This window comes from Fringilla coelebs (genome assembly GCF_963513975.1).
Source record: "Fringilla coelebs genome assembly, chromosome: 2".
Classification (NCBI taxonomy): domain Eukaryota; kingdom Metazoa; phylum Chordata; class Aves; order Passeriformes; family Fringillidae; genus Fringilla; species Fringilla coelebs.
Window position 1 is genome coordinate 32,907,281 of NC_140029.1, and position 19,431 is coordinate 32,926,711.

The 19,431-nt window shown below is 37.6% G+C and overlaps 1 protein-coding gene across 1 annotated transcript in view; it reads left to right on the forward strand.

Annotated features, from left to right (window-relative positions):
* Positions 1-19,431, forward strand: part of GABRG3 (gamma-aminobutyric acid type A receptor subunit gamma3) — a gene marked incomplete at both ends in the record, with an annotated part of 288,540 nt that overhangs the window by 128,842 nt on the left and 140,267 nt on the right. The gene's annotated exons all lie outside the window — the stretch shown is intronic.

Genomic DNA, 19,431 nt, shown 5'->3' on the forward strand with positions numbered 1-19,431 from the left:
TTCAATGTACCCAACAGCTTTTACATGTATCAAAATAAGATTTTTATGGATGGACTATATCTTGAAAGTCAGAAAATATTTTGGGATATTTTGCTTTGTGAACAATTTTGCTATTTTGATTTTTTTTCTCACTGATTCATGATGAATACAGTATTTAATACCTTAGAGGTTTGAAATTAATGGATAATATGATTTTTGTCCAAGTCTGGCTAACTGTAAGCTGACATTTGACAGCAGAGGCACTGACATACACACATGTGAAACATAGTTCTGAATTAGACCACCGAGGCTACTCCTGATGTAATTTCCTAATTCAACGTGCTTCCTTCGCTGAGATAAACAGTTCCAAGATGTAAGTCTTAATGAAACTGTTCCACGGAGATGAGTCCTGCTCTGATAACAAGCTCCATGAAGTCATGGCTTGTACTTAAAATATACTCTTTTTATCAAAATTCAGAATCAGATAAATCCTTAAGCTAATCAGACATCAAAAATGAGAAAGAAATGTAGCATAGGAATTTGAGACGGAGCAGGATACTGCTCTGAGGAGATGTCAGTGTTCAAAGTGGGGAATAAAGACTGAGTAACTCAGACCTGTATTGATGCCTATTGCTGCACCTTTTTCAAATACAGTGAAAACTTGGTATTACACTCCAGTGCAGTATTTAATGGAAGATGTTTTTTTCCTTTGTAACCACTGCTTGCCTGGCAAATGGTAGTATTATACATTAATATACAAATGACCTCACTGGCTGATGTTTTCTGTTTAGAAGGACTTGGAGTGGGATATTGTGGTTTGCAGGTTTGCAGTCACAGATTTTCCATGAGGACCTCCCTGTTCTTCTGTAACTGAGAGTTCCTGTAACACAAGTGCAATCTCCTTCAAGGCCTTTTCTCCCTGCTGCTGTGCTGCAGCTGAAGAAGCTTGCGCGGGCTTTCTCCTGCAGGAAATACTCCTGCTGTGGACTCAGCTGTTCCCACTCATGAGTGAGAGTCGTGGACTTTTACCACTTTTACCTAGCAGGACTTGATCAGGCCTCAGGGCTGTCAAAGGGCTTCACTGATTCCCCCACTTTTCCCACAGTGCTGCTATTCCTTGGTGAGCAGGGGAGCTGCTGGTTTGTGATTTGGTTTTCTTTTCCTTGGTGGGGCTCTCCCTAGCGGTGTTCAGTGTTTTACTGTATGGGTCATTTAATGCAATGCACTTGCCACCTTTAGAATGTGTAGAGTTCAGTGCTGTTTGTTAGTCCAGCTGAGAGCCATAACCCAAACAGTAAAATTCCTGGATACTTTCTAGACTTCTCTTCATATCTATGTTCCAAATGGAGTAAAGATTCCAAAGAAACACCATGAAATACCTGCTTCCTGTAGAAAGTTGAATTATTCCATATGTTATTTCAGTGTTAAATAAACCAAAAATATACACTTAGGTGCACAAATTTTGGCCATTATATTTATGCAATCAGCTGCATATTCTAGTCTTCAAAAGTATGTTTAAATTTTCTGTGAGTTATCAGCAATTGCTTTTCATGGGGTGTGTTGATGCCTCAAAACTCTGAAGAGCAAGACTCTTAAATGGTGTTGAACTATTGCTATAGGACTTACAGGGAAGCAGCAAAGCCTGGAAAAACTGATCACAGATTTACAATTAAACATTTTCCAGGAAGCTCATAGGGAAAATGATGCTTGCATCAAACAGCAGTGTCTTATTTTAGAAATATATTAAGAGAATATAAACAGGGACTTGGTTAAGCACTTGTGTAGCTAAATGGCAGCATTCAAATTGCAACTGCAGTAATCATAACTCTATTATAGTTTTAATGTCATAGTATGTAGTTCAACATCTCTTCCTGCAACTTTCATGCTATTTCCAGCCAAAACAAAATATCAATTAGCTCTATGGTATGAGTAGTTTGAGTAAATTTTCTGTTCCTATCATATCAGCAAAATCTGTCCATCTTCATGAATAGAGCTATATATAAATATTCTTTGAGAATTTGAACACTCTGGGCAGAAGATGTGGATTAAGAGTTTTTACTCGAGAAGTCCTTCCTTGTTAAGGAGAATTTAGAGGGTTGGGGTTTTTTTGGTGTTTTATTGTGTTGGGATGTGGATTTTTGCTTTCTAGATTTTTTTTTTACTGAAAAATAGTCTTCTGGTAGAATTTTGGAATAAAGGCAACCTAAGAGTGTAACTGGTCAGCTGGTACACAGTTTAACTGATGTTGCTCTGACTCTATTAATCTGTGTCATGTTTGAATCAGAATAATTTATGTCTTCCCGGTACAATGGGGGAAACAAGAACAGGGAGACCTTTGTTCTTGAACATTAGAGAAGACCTTGTGATGCTATAAGCAAAGATATTATTTTATGTGAAAAAAAGGTCAGATATTGGGGTTTTGGCCACAAAAATATTTTTACAGTGGTGTTTCTGGATGGTCTTTTTGTTCATCTCTTATACAGAAAAAAAGTAATTATATAATGCTAATGATATAATCTTGTAATTATTTATGTTCTCAACTTTCATCTGCGGTGCACAGTTGGCAACAGATGCTCAGGCACTCTGCAGTGAGATGCTCTTCAGCCACAGACTTTACAAGTATAGCAGCGCTGTTGAAAAAGTAATCATGTGCAGAGCAGTATTTCAAAGCTCCTAATTGAAAAAGAGAAGTAATTTCCACTGGGTAACTCACATCCATTGTGCCAAATATGGTTTGAAGTGAGTTATAATGTTTTCCCAAATCTTTCTAGAGAGGTCCATTTAAAAACCTTTGCCCTTCTTTTAAAGGGACCTGTGCAGGGGTTCCATAACTGATAATTTGGAAAGGCCTTCTGGAGACTGCCTTTTTTACAGGATAAGCAGACCTTTTGTATAATTGATTAATCAGTCTGGTAACAAAATTTTTGTCCCAGCTGGCACTTCAGCAACAGAGCAGTTCTAATTTGTGGCACTGAAGTGAATTCTTGGAGTAAATCTAACAAGGGACAGCAGGAAAATGTATCAAACATTAACTATTTCAGAGGTAACACTGCTTTTGCAAATGCAGGTGTAGGCACTGCCTAAAGAATGTGGCAGTGTTTTCATGAGGAAAAAAAAATTCATGTTTCATTCTGACATATGTGTTTTGTACCTTAAATAGGTTTTTAATGCCTACCATAGTGATTTATTTTTTCTAAGTGTACTGATTGATATGAAGATCCTAATGTCAGAAATCATTATGTAATTCTTTGAAATTATTGTACTTGTTACATCAAAAATACATATGGTACATGTAGGAAACCAAAACACTTAGGCTGTCTTTCTCATTTCATACCAAGCTGCCATCTCAGTAGAACTGACATTTTAAATCCTTTTTGGCAAGAGATAGAGTAAAATAATTTTGACACATGAAACATTTCACTAAGTTGACATGCCTGTGTCACCTGTCTATCCCAAAGCAAAGAGCAGTACTGAGCATATGCAGGATGATGTTACACCTGAGATGTTTTTGGTTGTTTCATGTTTTGTGGGTTTTTTTGCAAAGCTGTACTGAAAAAAAAAAAAAAAACCCAAAAAAACCAAAGCATAACAAAAAAAACCTTCAAATATATATGATTTATTATACTTATTATATCTGATCTTCATGAAATTAAATATTTTGAGGTGGACAAACCCATTTTTTGTGAGAGAAAGGGAAACAATTAGCACAACACTGACAATGTTTTTCAGGATGTGATCACTCTTTAATCAGGTGAAATGCGACCCTTCCTTTGCTTTCCACAGACGTAGAGAAATACAATACCTGGTGTGCTCTTTAACCTTTAGGAATCTAAGACAATGAGAAATGAAAGAGCAGCTCTGTAGTGGAAGATACACTGTTCCTGAAAATTCATAAATCCACAAATCTTAATTGATAATCATAAAATGACAGAAAATCCAGGAAATGCGTCATTCCTATGCCTAGAAGTAGTTTCCAGGACTAGCTGCTACATCACCTTTGCAGGGACAGAGGTGAGGCTGTAGTCCCCTTGTTTCTTCTTCCTGCTCATCTTGGTGGTAGGAATGACATTTGCTTTTCTCCAGTCATTGGACACTTTTCCCAGTCACCCTGACTCATCAAGGATTGCCCAGAGGGGCTCTGCAGTCACACCTGGCAGTCCCTTGGCCCTGGTGGGTCCTGCTCTTCTGCCATCATCATCTTCTTTTCCTGGCCAGGCTCTGCATCATTTCATTACCAATTAAAGGTAAGAGTTTTTGCAAACTTTGGAGGCATTTAAGGGCACTGCACTTCTGCAGATTTCAGTGGGATTTGAAGGTGTGCACGTGTTCTTTTCCAGACAGAGCTCTGAAACAGCACTTTAGCTTTTGCTTGAGCCAGAGCTTGATTTTAGCATAGAGGTGCCACCTTCAAATACACGAATTCAGATGATGTGATAGTGTAAAATGTCATACAAACTGTTTTATCTTCAACTGATAAAATGAAAAGGAAGATTATAGTAAGAGACAAGTCTGGACTGCAGTCTTGAGATAAATTTTGCAATTTTTCTAGCTCCTGTTTAGGTTACAGTGATCTGTACAATGTTTGAAATCAGGTAGAATTAAAAACTGCAAATGCATAAAGAAAGAATAACACCACTTTGAGAATTTACTTGTACTTGTACAATTTCTGATAGAAATTCTTCTCTGTCTAAATCCAAAACTGGTACAATTTTTCTCAGACACTTCTTCATACCCTATCTTTGTTCTTCTTTTCCTAACATTTGTCAAAACCATGAACTCATTCATCAGTATTTTGCTCAGTTTAATCTTTCAGATTTGTTGCTTTCTTGCTATAAAAGTCAGTATTTGCCTTCAACAACACATGTATTTTGGAACACTTGCATGCACAGTCACAGTGATTTCATCATACCATATTCCACTGCAAGTAGCAAAGATTGAATATCCTCTGACATACATATTGTGATCTCAGTGAATGAAATTTCTGGTCAAGTTATTTTTCTCATTTTCATTCACCTCCTTGGGAAGATTGCAATGGAGTTTTTCTAGGTTCTCCTAAGGTGTAATCTGAAAGAACTGTCCTCCACCCGCTGTACAGGGAAATAAAAGAATGTGGAGGTAGGAAGAGATAGGGCATTTCCATTTTGCTCTGTCATTAGGGCCTCAGCAATGCAGAGCAACAATTACAAAGAAAGTCCTGCATGCTGTCAGCAGAGAAAAATTTCTATTTTGATAGATTCTTTGAGAAATTTAGCTGCAAAACTCTAGAAATTGTTTACCAAGAATATATAGACTGTGATATGTGTTTCCAGTTTGATAGTTTTCTTTTGGTCACAGTTTGGGCAAATTTTTAGTGTACATAAAGGTATGATTTCTAAGGCAAAGCTTTCCTTCTTGTGACTTTTGTATTCTTGACACAATCATTTCTTTCAGGAATTTCGCAAAACTTTTTTTTGGTAACGTTAAACAAGATTATCTTGTCATTATAACTTCATACTTAGAAATGGTTGCACTTTTTTGACTGGAATGAAAACAATAATTACAAAGTTGGTCTGAGTCATTTACTTGACATTGATATTGCTTTCGGTATAGGTACTGAAAATAGATTTCTATAATGAGACAAGTCAGATCTCATAATGTCTGTTGACATTAGAAACTTCACCTACAATATACCAAAATTATTTTGATATAGAAACTCTTAGTCATAATAGAACTTCATTTTCTAATAAATTTATCTAAAGAGAACCTTATTTAACTCATAAATTTGAAGCTTTTAGCATTATCCTTCTGGGTGTATAATTTAGAGCAACCTTATGCTGAGTTGTCCATGAATTTCCTAATGTTCATTAGAAACCTTATTTATACAACAGTGTGTGGAGTAAATGTCACTTGGGTGCATACATGAAAATATTTTTGGCAGGAGTTGTGATTAATAGATTAAATATTTGGGTCTCTGATAGGAATGGAGATAATGCTTTAGATTATTAATACACTTACATAGATGCTGGCTCTGGCAGGTGTTACACTTTGGTCATTGACTTCTGTTTGCTTGCTATTTGTCTGGATCAGTTGGGGCCTTTGCCATTTGATTATGTTATCTTTTATCTACTTTAGAATTCTCATCCACACATATATTTTAATGACACATCAGCTTTGCGCCTATATTTCTAATTTCTTTGGTTTTCCCAATAAAATGTGATTGAACAGTATCAAATATAGTTATTCAACTGGCTTGAATGGCTTTTTTTCTTTTTTTTTTTCTTTTTTTGTTATGAGAAACAATTGACTGCTAAAATAGTATGGAAATTTTCAAGGTGGGATGCAAATGTAGTCTTTTCCTGCTACATTTCCTGATACACTGCAATGCCTGCCAAATTGAAATGAGAGGTCTGAAGAGCTGTGGCATTCACCCCGGGCTGGGGCATAAATCAGACCTATCTGGGAATATAATTCATGCACTTGAATGACACACAAACACCAGGAAAATTCTGATTTTTTCTCAGATTTCAGTATTTATAATGGGCGCAATTCTGATTTCTGGGGTACCTAAATTAACAGAAATTACATTTGATGGAAAAGGACATGCTTTGGAGCACTGACTTTTGGATAGCCCTGAATATCTCTGGGAGAATGGAAGTCAGAGCTTGACTTAGGATTGGAGAACTAAGAATAACAAAGCTTTAGCGTTATATTTTTCATTTTCATCCAGTAATTGTCTAATGTGAGGTGCATAAACTCTTGCTCTTGTTCCACTGTTTGGCTAACTTAGCAAGAAGTTGTATATTTCAGTCAAAGAAATATTTTTATCTTCTTCTGGATCTGTGAAACTAATCTTTCTGACACAATGATATATCTTCAGCAGAAGGTTGCCATCCAGCAGCAAAATCTGCTGAGTTTGCTCCATGACATGTCTTTAGGCATTTAGGTTTTCTAAAGCACCTCAGCATTTTTATCAGAGCTTTGCTGAATTTTTCTCCTGAACTTATGGTTCATATGATTTGGGTAAATAAATGTTCTGAGGAATGTGTGCATGCCTTTGTTGACCCTCATCTAGATAAAGATTTTCATGCTTGGAAAGAAGCATCAATTATACATTTAGTTTTCATTCTCTAAAACATAATCACATTCAGTTTTCTTTAATTTTAGATGCATTGACCAGTGGCAACTGTCCAAAGTTGTCCCCTGGATGATTTTATTTTTTAATTTTGTAGGATTAGAAGGTTTTTTTTCCTCACCTACAGAGTAATTAGTGTTAGCTTATTATCAAAGAACATTAATGTCAGGTAGAACAGTTCCTGTGGTTGCTGTTATGCACTCCTACATCTGTGTATTGTAATAAGAACAAGATGAAAAGAAACTCAAATAAAGGATCAGCTGAGAAAATGCTTTGGTTTAATATTTGATCACTTATTTCTCCCAGGCTGGTAATGCCACTTAATTATGAAGGTTGCTGAACCAAATGAGCTAAGTTGTAGCAGGTGGCCTGTTTTCAGCTCTGATGAGTGTTCATCTTTATGAATTTGGAAAAAGATATAAACTGTGTTAGGCTTGGTCCTTAAGCTTTGTTCACTGTAATGGCAGCTGACACATGTATGTATTTATCAGCTGGGCCTGATGTTCACCTTTTAAAAAATGATTAAAAATTCAGTTGTTCAATACCTGCTTTCAAGAACTCTCACATTCCTTAGTTAATTTTTCACTCAGTTATTTCCTTCAGAACAGTATCAACCATCTTTCTCATGTCTTTCATTCCACATTTTGAGAATGAGAAAAATCTGCCTCCAACAGTTTGTACTTGGAGTCTTTTGTTTTCTTTTTTACTCTTATGCTAGGAAATGAAAAAGTAAGGATTTACAGAGGATTTCATTACCAAAAAAGCATGTCTACTTCTTTCATGTTGTTCACAATGGACTAATGTTTTGGTATCAAAACTGCAATAATAACTTTGCCCTTTCATAGGCAGTTGAAATGTATATTATAAATTTTTACATTAAACACTTCACAGCTGTGCATTGTGAAATCCATTTTGGAGAACAACAGTAAAATAGAAAATTGCCATGGGAAAGACATCTCTTTCTTCCTGTACTAGCGTAATTGTTGTCAAATTAGATCTTAGCTTTTCTCTCTTGCTACAAGTTTAGAGATGTTCAAGTGAAGAAGTGTGAATCTGTATTGATATCAGGTAAAAATGGGAATTACTGTTAGCCCTTGGACTTCCACATGTCTTCTTGCTGTACTTTGAGTTGTCTGCTACAATTCAACAAAAGGATAGACCCTGAAAGACTCGTCCTATTCTTCTAGTGAAAGAAGCTTTATTAATCTGGGACAGTTTGAAGTGGTTAAGAAAGGTTCATAAAACTTATGCTGGAAAGTTTATCAGGTCTATATCTTTGCAGTGGAAAGTGTTCAAGGCTGGACAAATTTTAGCAGGATTCAGAAAGAAATACTGTGAGATTCTAAGCAAAACATTTCTTTCCATCTTGCTTAAACTGAAATTGGGGAAAAGAAAAACAAAATAGAAGTAGTAATAAAACCTCTCCTAGTTTATGAACGGTATTCAGAAAGGAAAAAAATACCATCTGAATAAGCCAGAAGACATGAGTCAGAAAAATGTGACTGGGTCAATATTATTATTTCTGTCATTAAATAATGAAAGGAAAACATACCAGGAAAAGGACTGCTCTAGAAATAATTACCAGTGACATACGCTTCTGATCAAGGAGTCAGCCTGGGTCCGTGGGGCACAGGAAATGGCATACAAACATTATATTGACCCCACGACTTTCCCCTATAGCACATCCCTGTGTAAGTCCATCCAAACAAAACAAGGAGAACCTCCACAACCTCTTGTGACTCTGGAACGGTGCTTTCCCCGTGTCTCCCTGGCTCAGTTCCCAGCTGCCTCCTGCCGAGGTCGGTGTGTCCCCTGAGCTGATGGCTGAAGGAGGGGTGGGGGTCAGTGGGGCCTGCGGCCGCGGGGGGATGCAGGGCTGGGAGCAGCGGGACTGATGTTAAGTGGTTACCGCGGCAACAGGGAGGGGACCGGGGGAGGGGGGGAGTGGCAGTGTTACCACGGCAACAGATGAGGTGCCTTCCTCCCCTGGGTTGGAGATTCAGCTGCCCTTATGTAAAATCACCTGTCTGGTGCTGGGCGCAGCATATCAAGGGTGCTCGTGTTATCATCTATTTATGTTAACTCTTTCATTTCTAGTTAGAAAGTGAATCTGTGTGGGATGTAAAGCTACACCCATAATTATCTCTTTTCATGGTTCATAAGTTGTAGCAGAATTCCTTCTTATTCATTCTAATATAATGTAAAAAAACTATGTGCCAATATCAGGAATTAATCACCAAGTACTAGAAGACGTGCTGATTCAAGGTGTGAGTTTGTTTTACACATCTTTACAGGACTACATTTCATTTTCCCCAATGAGCTTTGCAAGACAGATCTTAAAATTTCTTGTATGGGTTCTTTAATTTTTTCTTCTTTTTCACCTGAATAATGTCAGGTACTGAAATTTTCTGGTAGTTTCCTTTAGAATTTCCCCAACTGGTGAGTGATGGAGTTTGTGAATATAAGAGGAATGTCCTCATGTAAAACTGATAGGAAAAGCTGAACTCCTGAAATTTCAGTCATTTCAGGGCCCAGTGAATAGCAATCAGCCATCTGCTGTTTTGTTTGGTGTCCCTTGTGCCCTGACTAGGGACACTGAAGAATTACCAATGTCAATAGGTGTTTTAATAAGTCTCATATCAAAAAAAAAGAAAGACTGAAGTCAAGGAGCAACTGGAATTTGATGGAATTTGGCTCAAAAAGATGGGTTTTATGGTGTGGTAAAACTAATTCTGGGTGTCAAACCACACAATACAAGATGATTTGGGAAGAGGTATGGCTTGGATCAGTGGTGCTCAGGGCCTTGGAGTTGGCCAAAAACCAGACAAAAAAAAAAAGAAAAAAACTAAAACCAAAAAAGTCCAACAAAAAAAAAAATTCAAGGGATGAAGAAACTGAGGTAATATTTACCCTGTGAAAAAGCCTCTTTGCTTCTGTGGTGAAGCCTAGGTGAAGAATGAACACATTTACCTGCTGTGTTTTCCTTTGAAGAGGCGAGCTGTGATCTGGAGTGCTCTTAGGCTCGGAAATGTGGGAAGGCTGGGCTCAGCCTACTAGGGCAGCCAGCCCAGTCTTATGGGCTCTATATTTTGAACATCAAGTCTCAGCCTGCCCTCAAAGCATGCTCCCAGTCGTGCAGAAGCAGAGAAGGCTCTGGTTTCCCCCGAGCCAGCAGTTCACAGAGAGCAGGGCTGCCCTGGCTCTTATGGAGGCCAAGAACAAGAAGGGTTTGCACACAGACTCATTACAGACCATCCTCTTGTGCCTACGTGGCAAAACACTCGTCTTATTTTTAGAGTGGTTAAACATTTGCATTTCCCTCATATGCAAATTAGGGCTTTTACAGATGAGCTTTTTTCTACTACTTTGTGCACAGTTGGCTTTTTTGTGCATCATTTTGTTTAGAGTAACACCTATTCACATCCTGTGGATATAGGATATAACTCCCCTGCTCGCTGTGGCTTCATTTATTTCCCTGTTTTCTGTCATCCAGAATTTGAAACTCTCCTTTTGGATCCTATTTATGTTGTAATAAATTCAGACTTTGTGACCTGGGTATGTCTATTCTGCTAAATCAAAGATATCCAGGGACCAATACTTGTCCCCAAGACTGAGTGGCGCTAACTTGTGTATGTCTCCATTTTCCAGTTTTAACTGCCTCTGTGGCACATTTGCCTTGGGAGCAGCAGTGCAAGGAATTCAGCTGGCAGTAAAATGAGGTGAATGACTGGATGTGTGGTGCTTGAGCTATGTGTGTAGTCTATCTTTATTCAGCTGTGGAGATGCAATCAGTGAGTTAATGTTTGTTTTGAGAAAATGCAAGATTGTATGTATTTATGTATTTTGACCCTTGAAAGTGTTCAGTGATACGTGGCAGGATGGCTTGAAATGCTGAAATATGCCAGGTGAGCTGTAGCTTTCCTGCATCTTGGAGAAGACATGAATGCCTTTAATATCTCAGCTTCTGAGAAAAAGAGGTTGTAATTTTTTTGTTTCCCAACCATGGTGTTGTAAGAGTGTGACTTTCTGGGAAATTTGGGTTCCGTAGTAGAGTTGGCATGTGTGTTCTTAAGGTATAATGTGGCCTCAGGAGTTACCCTAAAAGTGCCTCCAGAAGGGAGCAGCTAGAACAGGACTTTTACCTACCTGATCTTCCCTTCTGCCTCCTTAAAAAGTGTTCCTTACCATCTTTTCTCTCACTCAGAATTCTGTGTGAGACCATCACTGTACCTGACCCTCTACTCTGCGTGTCTGTGTTTTCATGACTGCCCTGTCTCCCATTCCCTTACAACTGTTCTTGTGCTGAGTGACAGCAAGTGTAAAAACACCATAACCTCTCCTTTCCTCTCCTTTCCTAGGTTTCTGACGGCATAAAAGACGTTTCAGAATATTCTTTCACTTCTTTGGTTAAAAGGCACTTTTTCCAGTTAAAAACCTGTTTAATACAGAAACTATGAGCATAAAATCTTACTGTGTGCAGTCTGTGAGAATGCATTTATTTTTTATAAAAAGTATAGTTTAGCTTCTGTTTTGAACGAGGTAATGCCTCAAAAACTATGTTCATAAAGCCAGTAAATCTTCTATTGTAATATGTAAATACTATTGAGTACCTTTATAATTGTATAAATTTTTCAGATATCAAGTATTCTTAGGAGACCTTGATAATATACTTTATTATATTAAGTCCTGCCATTAACATATTCACAGTCTTTGTTTTTTCTGATCAGGGATTATTAATTTTTATTTCTTTACTATTTCCACAGGAGGTAAACTTGTCCTTGTGCATTTATGTTACTAAATTCTTAAGTTAACAACCTTGGTTTCTTCAATTATGCATTTGTAGTGTCTCTCTCTCTCCATCCCAACTGCTGTCTTCGTAGTAAAGCCTTAAATTACAGGTCAGAGTGAGCACTGTACTTTCTCTGTCAATCCCAAAAAACATTGTTCCTTCCAGCAGCAATCTTCTTAGAAAGGATTACTCTGATTAGCATTTTGAGTAACAGTGCTCACCAGTTAACAGAGATGAAAAGTCTCCACGCTGCCATGTGCATCCTCTGCACTTCGTTGCACTGGATGCCTTTTTTCTAAAGCAGACCAATTTAAAGCATGTACAGTTATGTCTCATCAAAGGCAAAGCTTCTCATCAGGCACAGTCTGCAACAGGACATGAACCCTGACACACCAAGAGAAGAAGCTGTGGAAATGCAGTTGTGGCATGATAATAGCAATCAGGATGTCTTTGGGAATGCTTTAATAGCAGCAAAAGGCTCCAAAAAGAAATGGAAAGTGGCAATATTTAAAAAGTCTTCCACCAAAAGGGGAGAGAAGAGAGCCACAGCTGATTTTCGGAAATGCATTATTTCTAATTTCATGCTGTGTTTTTGACTGTGAAATGATTGATTGAAGCAGAATAGATAATCCATCAATGTGGAGTGAAGAGAAGTCTCAAAAAGTGTCAAAGAGATGTCATGGGTTGGGCCAAGAAAAAAATTTCCAGCTCTTCCTGTAAGTGAATGGAAGAATTTATGTGGAATACAGAAGGGCTAAAGTTAGCCTCCAAAGAGACAAAATAGGTAGAGGGAGACAGACAAATGTTTTCTCAGGGAAAGGAAGTGCTACATGATACTTGCATGTGTTGTTTCTTGTGTGAAGTTAGATGTCTTTCCCTCTTTATAATAGCAGGAAATCAGTGAAATAACATTTTGAAGCAGGCAGGAGGCAGTACTAGAGTGAAGAAGGTGAGCTTCCATCCTCATTGCTCCAATATTCCTACTGAGTCAGTGATGGGAAAAGCTTTTTTTTTTTTTTTTTGACTCAAAGCATTCAGCTATGGAGATGATTGGTGCTGCTTGCTGAAATATTTTGATGTTGCTAAGTAGAATAGCCCTTATATCTGTGGTGACAATCTCAATTTTGAATTTGCTTCTTTCTCTGTATTTTGCCCGTAGAACCATGATGCTTGTAACAGTATGAAAGTACCAAAGCAAATTCTCAAAAATACAAACAGGTTATATTGGAAGCCTTTCTATACATAAAACAGTTTGGAAAGTTTTCAGACATATATATATCACTACTACTGTAAAACTAATCTTTATTGTCTTTCTTTTAACTAGCTTTTGGAGGTACAGTCTAAACACTGTTGGGAAAGATAAATTCAGATTAAGAAAAGGAAAAAAATGCAAAAGTGGGAATGTGTTGCCCACTCTTCCACTCTCAGTAGAAGCTATTAGGAATTAGGATCTGGAAAGGGAGCAGGAGCACAGAGAGTAGAAAAAAGCAAACTGGTGGAGAATGGGAAGGTGATCCCTGCTATGCTGTCTCTTAGGCAACAAGCTCAATGTTGTATGTAGTGTGAAGTAAATACACCCCCATTAACTCCTGGGCACCCTCTGGAAACACAAAGCTCCAGCCTGGCAGACATACTTCAGGAAAAGTTGCAGGCAGCTCTAACAGTGCTACTCCACTCATCCCAAGCTCTGCTGAAAGCAAGGCAAACTTTCAGGACGTGTGAGAATTACTGACCTCACAGAAGGCTTACGTTGGTCTTGATACCACAGGAGTTTTGAATGTACACTGCGTATGAAAGACACGATTTTACTGAGTTTTCTACAGCAAATGTAATTTATATCTTTCTGCAATATTTACACAAAATGAGAATGTGGGTTTCCATTGGTAGATCATTCCATTACTTTCAGTTCCTTTCCACAGGATATCTGAGAGGTTTTAACCAGTTCTTGAAATTAGACTGCAAGTTGCATACAGGGTGCAAACCCAAGCAGAAGCTGTCAAGCAGTATTATCAAGGTTTACATTAAAGCTTAACATTTTAAGCCTTCTAGAGGTCTCCTGAGATCACCATAGTTCCTGACTTTTCACAATCTATACAGCGTGCAATCTGATCAATAGTCAGCACACATCATGTGGAGCTACTTATTTCCATCAACACCAAAAATAGGTATGATCAAGGTACCTCTTCAGATTATCAAAAGTCTGTTTGTAAGATGCACAGAGGACAATTCTCTCCTCATTCTTGCCCAGGGAAAGATGCAATAAATCAGAGAAGCTGAAGGTGGGCTGTGCTCAAGAGAATTACTCTCAGTGTTTTGATTTCAGACATGTGAATGTACTGGTTCAGAAAGAGGGAACCACTCATTCCATATTTCAGGGAGCATTTCCTCTTTCACTCATTTGTCACACAACTAAATAGGCAGGTGACTCAATCATTGAACTTTCCTTTTAGTGGTGAGCTGGGCTGGAAAAATGTGCTTTTATTGAAAATCACCTTCAAACTCTGAAGAGATTACTCACTTTTAATGTTCTCAAGTGCCTCAGATTGCAGAATAAATAAAAAGCCATCATGAGCATTGCTCTAATATTTGGGACATTTTCTACTAAAACATAATATCTCAAACCCTTCTCTTTGTACTTCTAAGCCAAACATGACAGGGGCTTAAAGAACGTTCCTGAGTGTGTTCAGCTGTGGTCTATGGCTGAGTGCAATAAAGGGGAGACTCAGTCTTTAGAGATTTGCTCCCATGTCTCTCCTGTTTCCCTGAACAGGCCCTTCCCATATTCCCAGTTTAAGCCATAATACTTAACATTTCTATGACAGTTTGCACATAACGGGCTCAACCATTATTCATTTTTCAAGCATACTTCTTACTGAATGCTTTAGGCTGAAATATAACAGCAAAGTTTAATACTTATTTCCAGAGCAGTTTTAGACTAACAAATGGGATTTCCCACTTCGGTGAAGTTCAGCCTTTCGGTAGCTAAAGGAGATTTTATCCCTCACACAGTTTATTAGACTATTCCAAGCTTCTGCAGACAATGTTTGTGGTGTGTTGTGGTGTGCTGGCATGTTATACAAGGGGTGTGGGAGGGCAATATTACAGAATTATTGTAATATAAACTGGACCCTAATTATGTAGCTATTTTCAGCTGATTGAGTACCAGTCTCATACAAATGCCAGTAGCAAGCAGCTTTAATGATTTAGTCTCACTCTATCACCAACCAAGATACATGTTCTGAAATGAAAAAAGAAACCAAAAAGGGTCTCGTAGGCAATAGTAAAAACCTGAAAAGTATCATGCAAGAAATTATTGCATTTTTTCCAAGGACAGGATTCTTGACATTGTTGTTGCTGTTGTTGTGAAGAATTTTGAAAATGCAGAAAAAATGAGAAGGCTGCAGCAGAAGCAACAAAGGAATACCACACTATTTATCTGTAGTCCTTCGCATCCATTACCTGACTGTGACAGCCTATTACATCATATTTTTCAGAATTAGAATGAGACATTGTGATAGGAGAAAAGCTCCATGTATTACCAACAGCAGGTTAGCTACTCTTTTGACTGAGAAAACAATTGAGGACTTGGTTGAAAAGAATGCATTTTTCTCTGTGACTACAGATGACTTAGACAATGGCATTTTCAAGGTGTTCACAATCATTAATCATTCCTACGCAGTTGAAGGGCAAATAGTTCAGTGCTGACTCCTGATTATTTTCAAAGTACTAATGAAACCACATTAGGAATATTTGAAAATGTGAAAAGAAAAAAAAGCTGAAATCAAGTAGCTGGAGCTTTGACTATCTGCAGCTATTTACAGGTAATACTGTTGCTAAATCTGGGTTATAGCTCCTGTCCACAAATCAGTGAAAATTAAGAAGGTAAAATTGTCCTTAGTTTCTTGGTCTCTGTATGACCATAGAACAGGAAAATACCATCTAATTTTCCTCATCTCATTCAGTCATTTCTCTCAGCCAATGTTTCAGATTGAGAGAACTTATAAAATTTGAATGGGAAGAAATGTTCTACATGAGACAATTACTTGCATATTCTGCAGGTAAAAGGACCCTAATATGCTTTCTTGGTTTTAAGAGTTACTTTTAGAAGTATGTGAGCATTGTCAGGTGTCAATTTACAATCCCATTTTCAAAGGTAACCTCATAGGAGGTGATACAGAGGTTTTCAATGGCACAATGTCACTTATAATTTTAAGATGATACTGAGTGTTTCTTGCAAACAGAAGTCTTGCAAATAGAACAATCTGTCTCTTTACATGATGAAATGTATAAGATAATGCATTCATTTAAGGTTAATTTGGAAAAAAAGTACCAGTGAGAAATTCTTTGGTCATAAGTAGCTATGCAACACTGGGGAGTAATAAAGAAAAAAAAAAGACATTTCACACAAAGATACACTGTAGCTGCCTGAAATGAGGCTTTTATTTTCATGCAATCAAACAAAATGCTAATAAACTGATTAAGTTTCACTGGGAAATGAATGTCTTTTTCAAAGTTTGGCTGCTCTGGAGTGAATGCATCCAGCAGTGGGTGAATATGTGGTAAAAGTAGGAAAATCTTTGGTCTGTTTAGATAGCATGGCAAACCAGCTGCCATTAAGACAAGCAAACTTAGTGACAGAACACTTTTCTGTACATGACCTCAGTATTTCATGTAGAATGTGTTTTCCCTTTTTTTTGCTGCTGGGAAGAAATCTTGTTTAAAATGTTCCTGGTTTTCACTTCTTCCTGTGTTCATTGTAGTAGCCAATAGTTGCTGTCAGGAAAAAAAAAAAAAGGGGGAGAAAGAAGAATTGGAAGATTAATAACAAAATTACTGATGCAGTGGTAGAACAGAACATGGTGAATATTGCTAGAGTCTTAGGATGTTGTTTCATGTGGGGCATCACATCATTGAAACCTGATGTCCTGCCTGAACTCTCGAAGTGCAGTTGCCCCATTTTGTAAAGATCTAAAATAACAGGTGTTAGCTAGAAAATGAAGAGTATTACTTTCCTTTACCGTAGGATATTGACCTGTCTGTAAAACCAACATAGAGACCTTTTTTCTGGCAGTTTCTTGTTGGATGCTGTGTGCCGGAGATCAGTGTACCAGCTCTGTGCAAAACAGCGTATGGGAGCTGTTGGCTTCACTGGGAATGCAGTATCTGTTGCCAGTGAAGATAGAGGTAATTTTCTGAAATATGCGTAGACTTAGAACCATTAGAGAGGGAGAAATGAGTGCCAGCTTCAAAAGTGACTTATTTGCCTGGTTAAAGACTGAAGAAATTCCAGAGACTAATGTAAGGGAGGTACTGATATAACTGATATAACATATAACCCCTTCTAAAAAGGGGTTAATGGTAAGAGTCTCAATTAAGATATTAAATGGAAATGTGTGTTTATTTTTCCTGGAAAAATTTTGGTTTTGTAATTTGTACATTCTGAATGAGGACTGTAAATACTTTAATTTTTTTTTAAATAGGGTTGAAGTGTTTAAAAAGTCAATGCAACTAACTTCAACCAACTTTAATGACTTCTCTTTTAAAAATGCTGCTTTGTTTTTTATCATCTCAGTTTGCCAAAAGAAAAATGCAAGTTTTTTTCAGAACTAATTAACTCTAGAAGATCTGGGAACCATTTAATTTGAGTTGAAATTTTTTTTATTAAGGCAAATGGAGTGGCCCATTCTACAGATATTTTGAATAATGATCATTGGTGGCATGTTCTAGTTGCAGCAATAAATAACAAAGATGCAAAAGGTGAGTTGGACAATGGTGTTAGCATGACCCTGTTTCTAGGCTGATGTAATCCACTTAGCCGGAGTAGTTTACTGGAATAGAAACCACAGTGTTACATTTACACTGCTCCTGGGGCCCACTTTGCCCAGATGTAGCTGCAGTACCTTCTCATGGTAATGTATTAAAGGGGCTCAGGGTCTTTCCTTTCTTTTGGCAGGGTAGAAATCCTGAATACCTTAAATCCTAAAAATAATTAAATATGCATGATATACTAGAAAAGAATTATGGTTACTCCTAAATTTAGTCAAAATGAAGTATTCATATAAAATAAGCTCAAATGTGAATATCATGCAAAAACTTATCCTGTGAAAAGACAGCACTGTCATTAGCCAGCTGTATACAAACGGTCTTTGGTTCTATAAATACAGATTCTCACATGTGGGCTAGGAAAAGCAACTCTACTCACTCAGCATTTGGAGAAACCCATAGACATGTCTGGCATATTCCTTCCTACAGAAGCTGAATGTGCCAAACGCTTGTCACTAGACTTTCAAAGGCTAAAATGCAGTTGACTTAAAGAAAGAACATCAGATCTCTGACATCTAAAACCTGGTGCATTAAGGATGTTCTTTCTGAATAACAGAGGTACACTGTGTCCATTGCATCACATGCTTCAGATCTGTGGAGATGTCATCCATATGAAAGAAAAGTCTCTTCAGATTCAAATCTGTCATCTTCCCTGCAAAAATAAAGCAAATAATACAATGAGAAATAGTAGTGAGATAAGCTATGAAGGAAAATGGTCCTTATTGCCTTTGGTGGCTAGCCTTTAATTCCTGAGGTGATCTACTACCTGGTGTTTGGATACCTGCTAGCACCACTTATGCACCTTTTGATCATTTATCATCTAGAGATGTGAGGCCCAGAGTATCTTTTGGACTTGGATTACAGTGCCAATGAATTGGGTTTCCTGGTGTTATAATATCAGCTTTGAAGGGATGGCCCACCAAAAATGTAATAACACAGGAGAAACAGGTGGTTTTTAGCAAAAACACTGTCCTCAATTCAGACTGCAAGCTCTACTAACTGTCTATAAAGAAAAAAATCCAATACTACTGTATTGAAACAATAGACAGAAAGAAGTGAAATAAAAGCAAATTCAGGGTGGTCAAAGACATACCTGACTTTACATATAGCTCTAATTACCCTTTGTTCAGATATACCAGGAGTGCATCTACCAGGGATCCTAAAGAGATGCTTTCCTTTGGATTATTCCCAAGCCCTGCATTAGCCTCTGTTGTAGAGCACACACTTTGTGCCACATCAGCAAACATCATCCCTGTCACAGCCAGCCCTGTGGTTTTGGGAAGGTATTGCATGACAGACTCAGATGGCTGTTTCTCTGAGGTTCAAAAATAGAGCAGTATATTATTCATTTTTCAGTCTTTGAAAAGAGGAAGAGGGACACAAGCAAATTTTCCAGCCTCTGTTGGCTTGAATTCACAATTCAAATACAAAATTAAAATACAATTTTTTCCACAGGGTCTTAAATGCATAAACCACTGTGTTTATATGTTCACCTGTATAATTTTGTTTGTTCATGTGTACTTTGATTTCTGCATTTATATGTACTATGATGGCTTACCTACCAAAACAGAATAGTAAAACCTGGAGTAAACAGAAGGACACATTTCATGTAAATTGAGGTATTAGCATATTCAGGAATGAGTGTTCAGCTCTTAGAATCAGGGTCTGTAAAGAAGCACATGCCTGCCTTTTCATTCTACTGCAGTGTGGCCTGAGAAAGAGTGGCTGA